The following is a 13,276-nucleotide window of genomic DNA, read 5'->3' as shown; positions in this document are numbered from 1 at the left end:
AAACTTTCTATATTGTGACAAAGCACAATGCCCGAGTTATCATGGGATTTATTATTTGTGCCCTTTTCCCTCTCTTTCCTCCTCCCCTTCCCCCTCTTTTGCCTTTTTTGTCTTTTATCTATAGATACCTTGGGTATAACCTGACAAAAAGGATAAGCAGGAATACTGGTGTTGTATATAATTTATTACTTTCACTTGTGCAGCAGCAATATCACTATTAGATCTGGTCCTGAAGAAAGCCGCTGATACAATGGTTTGATCAATAGGCTGAAACATGTCGACCACAATGTGACAGTGGTTCTATATCCATACCACTGTGCTGTTTCATTTTAATCCTGTCAGGTAGAACACATCAATAAAACGAATGTTAGTGATTTCTATCTAGACAGTTTTAATTCACTCCTCCATTTTTTTCACACAGCGCTGCAAACCTCACTACACTCATCATTCTCACATATGGGATTAGTATCCATACTTACAAAACAAAACATCTCTTGAGCTCCTTCCGTAAACAGCGAAGTAGCAACTCCCAGTGGCGACTAGGTTTTCCCCACTGGTAAGGAGGACCCATATGATGAAGCATGTCACCTCGGGTGAGTGAGGGTTCTAATCCTTAAGGGATATCTTCCCTTAAGGACTAAATAACACAGGAGTTTTTTTTGAGAGAGGAAGGGCCTTACAGAATGTGTAGCTTTCTAACACATGATTGAGACTGTAGGTATGACTTTTGGTATATATAGTTACTAATGAGGGAACACACACCCCTGGTCTTTAAACGTTCCTATTTGACCCCCAATCTACGGTAGTGTTAGTGATCAGTTGATAGCCTGGGAAGCACACGCCTCTGTGGCTATGATACTCTCTCATGCACACAACAGGGTTTCTGCTACCAATGCATAGAACAACGGGATATGGGGCATCCCTGGCGAGTGCCCCTGGAGATGTGAATCAGATCTTTAATTCTATTCCCCAGTCTGATTCTGGAAACGGGGCTCGTGTAGCACCTTAAACAGCTGAGAAACGTCTCTCCGACGCCAACGCACTGTAGTACTACTTCCATAAATGGCCATTCCACAGAGTCAAATGCTTTCCCTGCGTCTAAGAAAACGCTGTGGCTTTGACCTCTGGGTTTACATGTTGGATAGTGTCAAATACCATTCTGAGGTTAAGAGTTAAGTTGCGACCCAGGACAAACACGGCCTGCTCCGTCCCTACCAGGGACGGAATTAGGGGGGCTATCCTGTTAGAGAGTATTTTAGCAAAGAGTTTTGTGTCTACATTTAAAAAAGATAAAGGCCAGTAGGATGAGCAGTCTGCTGGGGGACTTTCCTGGCTTAAGAATGGTGACAATTATGGCCTCTCTCATCGATGGGGGCATCACTTTTAGTTGTGCCAACTCCTCATATAAAGTGACTAGCTGCGGAACGAGTAGATCTTGATAAGCTTTTTAGAAAGCTACAGTTAAGCCATCAACTCCAGGTGCAGTCCCTGATCGCATAGAGGCAAGCACAACCCTAATTTCTCTGGGGTCTAGAGGGGCCATAAGGTGTTTTCTATGTGAGTCTGTGAGGCATGCCATCTGTATATGGGTCAAATACTCTTCTATGGCGTTACCATCTTGCACAAACCTAGACCTAGATAGATCGCATAGTACCTTCTGAACCTATCAGCTATTCCATTTGTATCATGAACCAGCTGGCCATTTCTCGGTCTTAATTTCAATGATAGTGTTGGCTTCTCTTTGGGGGTGCTGCAGGCTCGCCAGGACAGCCCCCGGGCATTCGCCTTCTCCTTATATACGTGCGGTAGCATATTTGCTTAGGTGTTTGACTTCACTATCTGCAGCATCATGATACTCCTCCAGTGCTTGCTTAATATCGCCTAGTCGCCTGTTGTCTCCAGACCACCGATGGTCCCACTCCAGATGAGCTATTTCCTCCTCTAATTGTGCAGGCTTATCTCTAATGGTTAGAGGGGTGGGTAACCCAATATACCCTTGCGGGCTCGGGCAATTAATATGGTTATGGCAAAGTACCAGCAAAGGATTTATTTCAAAAATCAAAGTTTTACAGTGCGATGAAGTCTATATTATTAAGACTTCCATCTGAAGAAAACAGTCACTGTTATGTTCACTAAAATCTGTTTTAAGACCTCATAGAAGCTACCACACTAGCCCTAAGGGAGTCAAACAATTTTAAGAATTGCAATTCTGCTCAGCAAATGAAATTTAGAAAAAGATATAAAGCAACACAGGAAAATTGTTTTTCAAAGAAGCTTATTATTTATATTTTTTAAATCAAGTTCAAATTTTTGCAAGGGTACATAATCAAAAATAATTGCAAATAAATCTTAGGTAAACAGAAATGACAAATCAATCCATTAATACATAAGAAAAACAATCCAGTCTATAAAAAAGTAGTAGAGAATTGACTCCTTTTAAAATAAATAGAAAGTCAGATGCAGGGTGTAGACATGGACTGATGTGTCGACGTTTCGGTCTCAAAGGTTATATCCAAAGACCATCATCAGGACAGTAAATTTAATGCAGTATAGATGACCCTTATAATAAAATTAGAACCCGCTATGAGTAATCAAAGCTGTAGTTCAACATGAAGGTTCATAACCTCAAGAAATTACCACATTTTCCTTGTTGTTTTGCGTTCGTACTTTCAATTCGAATGGTGTTTTATCCTTATATTTCGAACCTGTTTTATCCGTATTTTCAGGGTTCAAGTATGTATTGAATCGCAGGGCAACAGACGTGAAGGCTCATCAGCGTCGGGTCAAAAGGTGATCACCTTTTGACCCGACGCTGATGAGCCTTCACGTCTGTTGCCCTGCGATTCAATACATACTTGAACCCTGAAAATACGGATAATACAGGTTCGAAATATAAGGATAAAACACCATTCAAATTGAAAGTACGAACGCAAAACAACAAGGGAAATGTGGTAATTTCTTGAGGTTATGAACCTTCATGTTGAACTACAGCTTTGATTACTCATAGCGGGTTCTAATTTTATTATAAGGGTCATCTATACTGCATTAAATTTACTGTCCTGATGATGGTCTTTGGATATAACCTTTGAGACCGAAACGTCGACACATCAGTCCATGTCTACACCCTGCATCTGACTTTCTATTTATTTTAAAAGGAGTCAATTCTCTACTACTTTTTTATAGACTGGATTGTTTTTCTTATGTATTAATGGATTGATTTGTCATTTCTGTTTACCTAAGATTTATTTGCAATTATTTTTGATTATGTACCCTTGCAAAAATTTGAACTTGATTTAAAAAATATAAATAATAAGCTTCTTTGAAAAACAATTTTCCTGTGTTGCTTTATATCTTTTTCTAAATTTCATTTGCTGAGCAGAATTGCAATTCTTAAAATTGTTTGACTCCCTTAGGGCTAGTGTGGTAGCTTCTATGAGGTCTTAACACAGATTTTAGTGAACATAACAGTGACTGTTTTCTTCAGATGGTAAGTCTTAATAATATAGACTTCATCGCACTGTAAAACTTTGATTTTTGAAATAAATCCCTTGCTGGTACTTTGCCATAACCTTATCTCTAATGGAGCGTAACACACCCGCCTGCTTTGAAATAACCTCCCCTCTTATATACACCTTGAAGGCTTTCAAGATTGTCGAAAATGAAGCGACTGGACCAATATTGATACCAAAGTATCCCTCAATGGATACAAAGATTTCCGCATGAAGGACCAGATCTTGCAAGGAATAACCGGGAAACCTCCATGTAATCGGAGTAAAGTGGCCTGCTGGTATGTCCAAATCTAACTGGACTGGTGAGTGATCAGAGTATGTTCTTGGGAGGGGTTCACATGAAGGGACCTGAGGAAAAAGGCTTCTAGATGTCAGCCAGTAATCTATTCTGGTATGCGTGTCGTGAGGAGCAGAATAGTGTGTGAATCCTGGGGAGGGGGTTGCACACTGCCTTCAAATATCCACTAGTTCCAGTTGATCGATAATATCTTTTATTGCTACTGCCACCCCTGCAGACCTTCTAGGCTGTCCCATGTATCTGTCGCATGCAGGGTCTAATATGCAATTGAAGTCCCCACCCAAATTTGTGGAAAGTCAGCTACTTTGAGGAGGTGAAGTGCTAGCGCATGATGGAATTGCGGGTCATCATGATTAGGAGCACAAATGTTCACCAGCATTGCACTAAACCCTTCTTCACGGCACCTGGTAATAATGAATCTACCATTGGGATCTGTCTCCGTATGAACTAGTGTAAGGCCTGAATAAGGGTTTAGCATGTGAGGATGCCCCTCGCATGCAAGGTGAAACCTGCAGCTTGGAACTGTCCTTGTATTTGTCTTGTAGTTAACATCTTATTGTGGAGGGCTGTTGGACTTGGCCCTTTTGGTAGGTTCACCCCTAAACTTTTTGCCTTTTCTGTGACCTGATATTGGTAAGTTTTGGCCTCTGCTCACTTTAGCACTGTTGCCCAGTGTAAAGTGCGTGCGCGCTCTGAGTGCGTGTGGTGAGATTGACCTACCCTCCCATAGGAATGCATGGGGGATATGTGTGTCCCTGGTAATTCCTGGTATGAGCGGAGCACAGGGGCGAGTTTAGTATGTATGAACTTGTGAGAATAAATGCTGCACAATGGTGTGCACAGATTTATGGTGACTGGTGGAGAAATGCCACTTTTAGAAGTTGGCATTTCTGTGTGCTGTTTGTCTGCCTGCCTGATGTGAATTGCATGTCTGGCTTGTGAGTGACAGGGGCTGGATGGTATGGGTGGCTCCAGGAGACAGGGTGAGTCAGCCCAGTGGTGAATAGAGAGATCTGCATTAGATGTTAGGGAGGAGTTGCACCTGGATCTGAATAGGGCTGTGCCTTCCCTCCCGAAATGCTGGCTCCACCCCCTGTGGTGCGTCTGATCCCTGAGCCCCCACCTGACAAAGGAGAGAGGAGCTGAGCAAAACAAAGTGCTCCAAAGCCCCTCTAACCCAGTCCTAACTGGTATCCCCAAGCCCTGTGCTGCGACACAAAGGAAAAGGGTATATAAATGAAGGGGCTGTGAACCCATGAAATTGTTCTCTGTTGTGTTGTTCTCCTGACTTGGGGGGGGGGGGTGCTGCTGCTGGGCCCAGCCCTTTGCCCCCTTCATCCTGAGGGGCTTTCCCTGGATTTGGGACTTCAGGAGCCTGGGAGCGCTTTGACTGTCATTTTTGAGAAGCGCCTGAGAGCGCTTTGCTTTTATTGGAAAGAGCACTTCTCTTGTCTGAGGAGCGAGTAGGCTCTGCAACGCCGAGCCATTCATCAGGAGGGAGTTCCTGGCGTGGGGACACCCCTCCCGCGCTGCTGGGGAGAAGTGGGCGCCCACCCCACATTGTCGCCGCTGATTTGTGCTGGAAACTGAGCGGGAGCCGACCCGCATCAGTAATTTGAGAGGGGGTGCCCACTCCACAGTTTTGCCTGTTTTGTCGTGAGGGCCCACCCCGCTTGGGTGCTGTTGTGGCGGGTGCCCACCCCACCACTATATTTCGTTTTAACGAAGGCGGGTGCCCACCCTGCGCTTCGATAAAGAGGAGCTGCCATCGCATTGCTGGGATCGGCCCAGAGGAAGTCAGGCGGCCGTGCCTGGTTGGAGGCGTAGCCTGCTTCCCCCGAGCCGGAAGGCGAATCCAGGCGGGAGCCCACCCCGTGCTGGATGTTGCCGGAGTGAGGGGAAGCTGTGTGCAAGTGCGGGAAGGCGGTCCCTTTCCTCTCCCGTGACGCGCCCTCAAAGAAGGAAGTCCCTGGTGCCCATGAGAGCGGTGCCGGAAGAAGGGGAGGAGCCCTGAGAGGAGGGACCCGACCAGAGCTTCGAGGGCCCCCAAAGAAGGATTCTCCTCGCGGTGGATAACACGGAGCAGCCGAGAAGAGCCCCGGTGAGTGAGGCTCAAGGTGGGCATGATTGGTGCCAGGGCAAGAATTCTTTTTGGGCCGAGTTGAGGCCCAGCGCAAAAGTCCTGATGTGAAGGGGACTGAGAAGCATGTTGGTGCCAGTGTCTGGTGCTGTGTCCAGCTGCCCCACGAGAGAGAGGACAGTAGCAACAAGGGGGGTACTTGTCATTTAGGAGCCCCGGTGGGGGCTTAGTAGAGTCTGTGCTCATTTTTGTTCTAGGGGCGTCTGAGGCACTGTGGTGCCCGAGTAAGATCCTCACAGCTGCCCCGCCTGACTGTGAGCAGCTGCAACTTGTGGCACAGTTATTGAGCAGAGCCTCAAAGGGGGCCCAGAGGACACAGGCAGTGCCGGGTCCACAGTTATCTTCACAACTGTACCGCAATTAGCGGCAGCTGCAACGTTTAGGCACTGCATTTTACGCCCTTTTGAGTTTGCCGCATTTGTCATCCCAGCCCTGACTATTTGGACAGTGGGGCATTTGAGCCCCAGTGAAAGGCCAGTTGGCCTGGGGGTTATTGTGGATGCCTAATGTGGTTATACTGGTGAGATCCAGTGTATAATGGGTTTATGCCCAATTTGATGTAGGCGTAATATGGTTTAGCCCTAATGAGATGCATAAGGTGTTTTATACATAGGATGATGTGTTTTTATGTCTAGGGTGACAATGCTGAGGTCATTGTTTTATAAATGATGTGGGTGGGTCTGCACACCTCTAGTAAACCTATTTAATCACGATGTGAAGTGTGTAATCTATTTGTGTGCGTGCAGTGCATAGGGAGAGGGTACCACATCCCCTAGGTACTATGTCTAAAATGAGTCCTCGGAGACCGGGGACTATGCAGCGCACAGCTATCAGGCAATTATGCCTCAAACATTTGTAACCATATTTTCAAAAGAGCATTTGTTTATTTTTTAACACAAACTGTTCAAATATTTCAATTTGTTTAACACAATCTTTAAGATACATCAATAAATCATAACTTCAATGAGACTCATAAATGCATCAATGCAAATATTAAGCACATGTATCGAATCAATATCATTTTCCAAGCAAAGAAAAGAAAAGTTTCAAAACAACCCAATGCATTTCGAGTCTCTCTTGACCCTTCCTCAGGGGTATAATACAGTTTCAAATGTGCAAAAGTTCAAGGTTCAAATCCTCAGGGATGATTCAGGTAACGTATCTACAACAAAATATGCATAGCATTCAAAATCAATATATACATTGCATGTACATGTATCTCATTGCATGTTCTAAATAATTACATGTTCTAAATAATCACACTCCTCGTGACCTCAGGGTTTGCATTCTCCCAAATATCCAAATTAAATCCAAAAGAGACGTGAACCATGCAAAACTTTCAAAAAGACATGAAGTGCCTGTAGAGATATGAAAGATATGAAGGATCATAGTTCCACCTTCGAGCCCACCCGTGTGCCCGATTAAAAATAAATAAGAATTCAAAAGGATTAGTGCCGATATCCCAAAGTGTGGAGAATGGTAAAAAGTAACGAAAATGGTAAAACTCGTGAAATCAAAAATGATTAATAAATTAAGACGTGCTCTGATGTAAAGATTTCAGTTGTGTACCGTATCGTGTCCACAGATAACTCTGAATTGATGGGGTCTCTTCAATTATCCTGGCCAAATCTGTGGGTGAGCAAATACAAATCAAAACTATATTGCCCTACTTATATCAATTCACTTGATATCCGCCTGTAATCAGCGTGTACATACCATTCTCTCTCTCGAGCATTATTCCTGAAGCTTTCCACAAATCACAAAGATCGTCAACTTGTGAGTATTTATGCCTAATAGAAAAAATAAGATAAAGATCCCAAATGGAACCGTTTCCTAATGTGTAGATTGTGAGAAACTTAAAATGGGACCATAGTCTCCTTCTTACCCCAAGCGGAGTGAAATGTACCCAAATCTTCTACGTTGCCGTATTCTACCTTCTTTCTTCTGTTTCGTGGGTCAAATCTATAAGTAAGTTAACTTATTAAATTTCGTGTTGCACCAAAGACATAAAAAAGGCTGCAGAAGACTGCATTAGTTATCGCTGAAAGAGCACGTACCTGTCCTATGGTGAAAACTGTCGTGCACCCGGTCTCGCCATCGGTATAGAGCGGTGTGTTGCCGGTCAGTTTAGGTGCATATGTGTGAACGCGTGCGTGTAAACAAACACTGAGAGAGGACTGTTGCTTGTTTTACCATTTAAAGATGGCGCTTGTCAAAAAATCGAGCGACTAAAGGTTCAAAGGAATTCTCCAATGTTAAAAAATGCTAAAAAAAGGTGCACAATATTATAAGAAGTGAATCATAAAGTGCAGAAAATCAAAATAAAGGCGCTTGTGGCAAGAATTAAAGTGAGTGAATCACACTGAAAATGAGATGAATATCCCTGTAAGGTGGAAAAGTGATAAATCGATATTACAAAAGAATGCAATGTTTCCCCTTTACAATCTAGAACTCATATTTCTTCACAAATAGCATAGAAGTTCATAATGGTCATTCAGACCCCCCGGGATTATGGTCCCCAATCTTTTTATCCATGCAGTCTCTTTTCTAGCTAAAGTGGTGTTGATGTCCATGCCTGGGTGTGATGTAATGTGTTCTAGGACAGTAAAGCGAAGTTGGGGAATAGTATGTGTAGCATTCACCCAATGCGCTGCCAGTGATGAATTTAAGTTCTTATTCCTGATGCGGCTTTTATGCTCCACTATCCTGTTAGGTCTCGCCTGTCGATGCGCATGCGCATCGAGCAAGCGAGACTATGGGGGCTTATCCACTCTTTATCCACTGCAAGGAATCGTGGCGATTCCTTGCAGTGCCCGTGACTTTTAAGCTCAATGCGCATGCGCATTGAACTTAAAAGCGCGTGCACGTCCGTCTTGTTTAACCCGCTCCGCCCCCTCCCCTTCCCGCCGTGTCGCATTTCTCCTCCCCCCTCCCCTCTCTTCCCTCCGTCTTGTTTATTTTACCCGCTCCGCCCCCTCCCCTTCCCGCCGTGTCGCATTTCAACATACTACGCAATTTGAAACAGCACTTTTCGCAAATGGAATAATAGTACTTGAGGCCCGTACTTGGGTGACCAGAGTTTTCTAAAAAAAATGTATTCGTTGATTCCTTCTCTCGTGAGACCTCCGCCTTTCTACTGCCACCGTTTCACCGCCATTTTAGGGGAAATTTCCATTTCCATCGCTACTTATACTTATTCCACGCTGTCACTAAATCGATAGATGTGATAGAAAATCGCACTGACTGCCATTGTGTTAAAAAGCCACCCATGCACTCTATAATACAGCATTCACCTTGTTCACTCTTTTCAGCCGCTGATACTTTCTCAAAGCCGAAATAGGTTTCATCCTCCGCTCGGCTGCAGTGGACATCGCACACGGAGACCTGAACCACTCTCCTGAATCGGCAAAGACAAGCTAGACGCCTCCAGAGAGTGCTATTCATGCAAGTCGCCATGTTGCTCAACCCCTCACCCTCACTCACCCTCAACCCCTCACCCTCACCCTCAACCCCTCACCCTCAACCCCTCACTCACCCTCACTCTCACTCACCCTCACTCACCCTCAACCCCTCACCCTCACTCACCCTCAACCCCTCACCCTCACTCACCCTCAACCCCTCACCCTCCCTCACCCTCAACCCCTCACACTCAACCCCTCACCCTCACTCACCCTCAACCCCTCACCCTCACTCACCATCAACCACTCACCCTCACTCACCCTCAACCCCTCACCCTCACTCACCCTCACTCACCCTCACCCTCACTCACCCTCACCCTCACTCACCCTCACTCACCCTCAACCCCCCACCCTCACTCACCCTCACTCACCCTCACCCTCACTCACCCTCACTCACCCTCAACCCCTCACCCTCACTCACACTCAACCCCTCACCCTCAACCCCTCACACTCACTCATCCTCACTCACCCTCAACCACTCACCCTCACTCACCCTCACCCACCCTCAACCCCTCACCCTCACTCACCCTCAAACCCTCACCCTCACTCACCCTCACTCACCCTCAACCCCTCACCCTCACCCTCACTCACCCTCACTCACACTCACCCTCACTCACCCTCACTCACCCTCACCCTCACCCACCCTCAACACCTCATCCTCACTCACCCTCACCCTCACTCACCCTCAACCCCTCACCCTCACTCGCACTCACTCACCCTCACTCACCCTCAACCCCTCACCCTCAATCCCTCACCCTCACTCACCCTCACTCACCCTCAACCCCTCACCCTCACTCACCCTCAACCCCTCACCCTCACTCACCCTCACCCACCCTCACCCTCACTCACCCTCAACCCCTCACCATCACTCACCCTCACTCACCCTCACTCACCCTCACTCACCCTCACTCACCCTTACTCACCCTCACCCACCCTCACTCACCCTCAACCCCTCACCCTCACTCACCATCAACCACTCATCCTCACTCACCCTCAACCCCTCACCCTCACTCACCCTCACTCACCCTCACTCACCCTCACCCTCACTCTCCCTCACTCACCCTCACCCTCACTCACCCTCACCCTCACTCACCCTCACCCTCACTCACCCTCACTCACCCTCAACCCCCCACCCTCACTCACCCTCACCCTCACTCACCCTCAACCCCTCACCCTCACTCACCCTCAACCCCTCACCCTCAACCCCTCACTCTCACTCATCCTCACTCACCCTCAACCCCTCACCCTCACTCACCCTCACCCACCCTCAACCCCTCACCCTCACTCACCCTCAAACCCTCACCCTCACTCACCCTCACTCACCCTCAACCCCTCACCCTCACCCTCACTCACCCTCACTCACCCTCACTCACCCTCACCCTCACTCACCCTCACCCACCCTCACCCTCACTCACCCTCACCCACCCTCAACACCTCATCCTCACTCACCCTCACCCTCACTCACCCTCAACCCCTCACCCTCACTCACACTCACTCACCCTCAACCCCTCACCCTCAATCCCTCACCCTCACTCACCCTCAACCCCTCACCCTCACTCACCCTCAACCCCTCACCCTCACTCACCCTCAACCCCTCACCCTCACTCACCCTCACCCACCCTCACCCTCACTCACCCTCAACCCCTCACCATCACTCACCATCACTCACCCTCACTCACCCTCACTCACCCTCACTCACCCTCACTCACCCTTACTCACCCTCACCCACCCTCACTCACCCTCAACCCCTCACCCACCCTCACTCACCCTCAACCCCTCACCCTCACTCACCCTCAACCCCTCACTCACCCTCACCCTCACTCACCCTCACCCTCACTCACCCTTACTCAGCGCAACCACAGCATCTTAAACTAAATATATTTAATAAACTTTAAGCTATTGGCAATATAAAATAAAATCCATTTTATTTACGTATTAATTATTAATTTTTTTTTAAAGACATTGATTTTTTTTATTTCAATACATATAAGTCACATATAAGTCCCGTTAATACAAAACATGTTGCTTTACAAATGCTAGAGGTGTCACATTTACAAAAATTATAACTATTGGCTTTGTAAAGAAGAAAGCTATTAATTTCGCTATTTAGAAAAAACAACACATAAATAAAAACAAAAAAAATAAATAACACCTATAGCTCAAACTTTACTACTGCGAGACCTATTGCATTTCCACTGCTTGTTTTTATTTTCCTACTCGTCCTGCCGATGTAAACTAACCCACATGGGCATTTTATTGCATAAATGACGTTTTCAGTCGTGCAGTCAGATGTAGGTTTCAAAGGTATTGGTTTCCCAGTCCTAGGGTGTTGAAAGACTTTTCCTGTAATGACATTTCCACATTGTCCGCAGTTGTGGCATTTCCTCATGCCCTTAAAGCCCTTGGAACATTGTTGGTTTGAAGGTTTTTTCAAAAGCTCCCGTAGATTTTGTGCTCGAGTGTGCGCAAATAAAGGTGGTTGAGTGAAAATATTTTGAGAATCTGGTTCATTTTCAATCAGCTCCCACCTTTTGCGAATGATGGCTTTGATCTTTGGTGCTTGTGCCGAATGTTTTAATACATACACCTCTCTCTTAGATGTAACCTTAGTTTGTTTTTTCAACAAATCCTCCCTTCTTTTAGTGGACACTGTCCTTTTGGCTTCACTCAGTGTGCTGTCTGGATACCCCCTCTTCCTGTATTGTCTTTCTTGTATTTTAATCTCTTGTTGACAGTTATTTTCATCCGAAGTTATCCTCTTAATTCTCATCATCTGTGAGACCGGTAAATGTTGTTTCAAAGATAAAAGATGCGCACTTGAAAAATGTAAAGCACAATTTACATCCGTTGGCTTTCTGTAAACTCGTGTTTCCAGACCCCTTTCAGTTTTTAAAATTTCAATGTCCAAGAAATGTATCCTTTCGCTGTCCACCTCTGATATGAATTGTATCCTGCTGTTGAATGTGTTCAGTTCTGCTATGCAGTCTTCCAATTGTTGTCTTGAACCCCTCCAGATGACCAGGATATCATCCATATATCGTATGAACAAAATTATATGTTCTTGCCATATAGGGTGGCGCAAGATAAATTGATGCTCAAAATATGCCATGTATGTATTGGCATACGCAGGTGCCCCCGGAAAACCCATAGAGGTACCTGTTCTCTGCACATAAAAATGGTCTTGCCAGTGAAAGTAAGAGTGATGTAAGGCAAAATGTAAAAGTTCTAATAAGAACACACATTTGTCTTCTGTAAGATCTGATGACAGTAATCTCCACTCTGTGGCTTCTAATCCTTCTCCGTGGGCTATGGACGTATACAACGCCACCACGTCTATGGTACATAACAATATGTCCTCATGAAGCTCTCCTTGATTGTCTCTAGTTTTTGTAAACAGTCTGTCGTGTCCCTTACATAAGTGGACCACGCTTGTACAAGAGGTTGGAGATGATAATTGAGATAGCGTCCTAGTGCTTCATGTATTGAACCGCACCCCGCTACTATGGGGCGGAATGGTGGATTTTCTCTGCTCTTGTGCACTTTCGGCAGCATGTATATAGATGGAATTTGTGGAACTGGATTAAACAAAAATTGTCGTGTTTTTTCATCAATTATCCCCATCTCAAGACCTTTGTCCAGAATTTTTTTCAAAATCTGTTGAAATTCATGTGTTGGATCGTAAGTCAGTTGGATGTAAGTATCCTCATTCTTGACATGTGTGTTGACACTGTGATGGTAGAAACCAGTATCCAAAATACTGGTAGTGGCTCATCAGCAGCTGGAACCGTGGTCCCTGAGTCTGACTGAATAAAATCTTTATTCGGAGTGAACCATGAAAGACAATAAAAAGAGCACATATAATGCATAAAAT

This window comes from Lissotriton vulgaris, chromosome 5 (assembly GCF_964263255.1).
Source record: "Lissotriton vulgaris chromosome 5, aLisVul1.2, whole genome shotgun sequence".
Lineage (NCBI taxonomy): Eukaryota > Metazoa > Chordata > Amphibia > Caudata > Salamandridae > Lissotriton > Lissotriton vulgaris.
Note: the sequence above shows the minus strand (reverse complement) of the source record.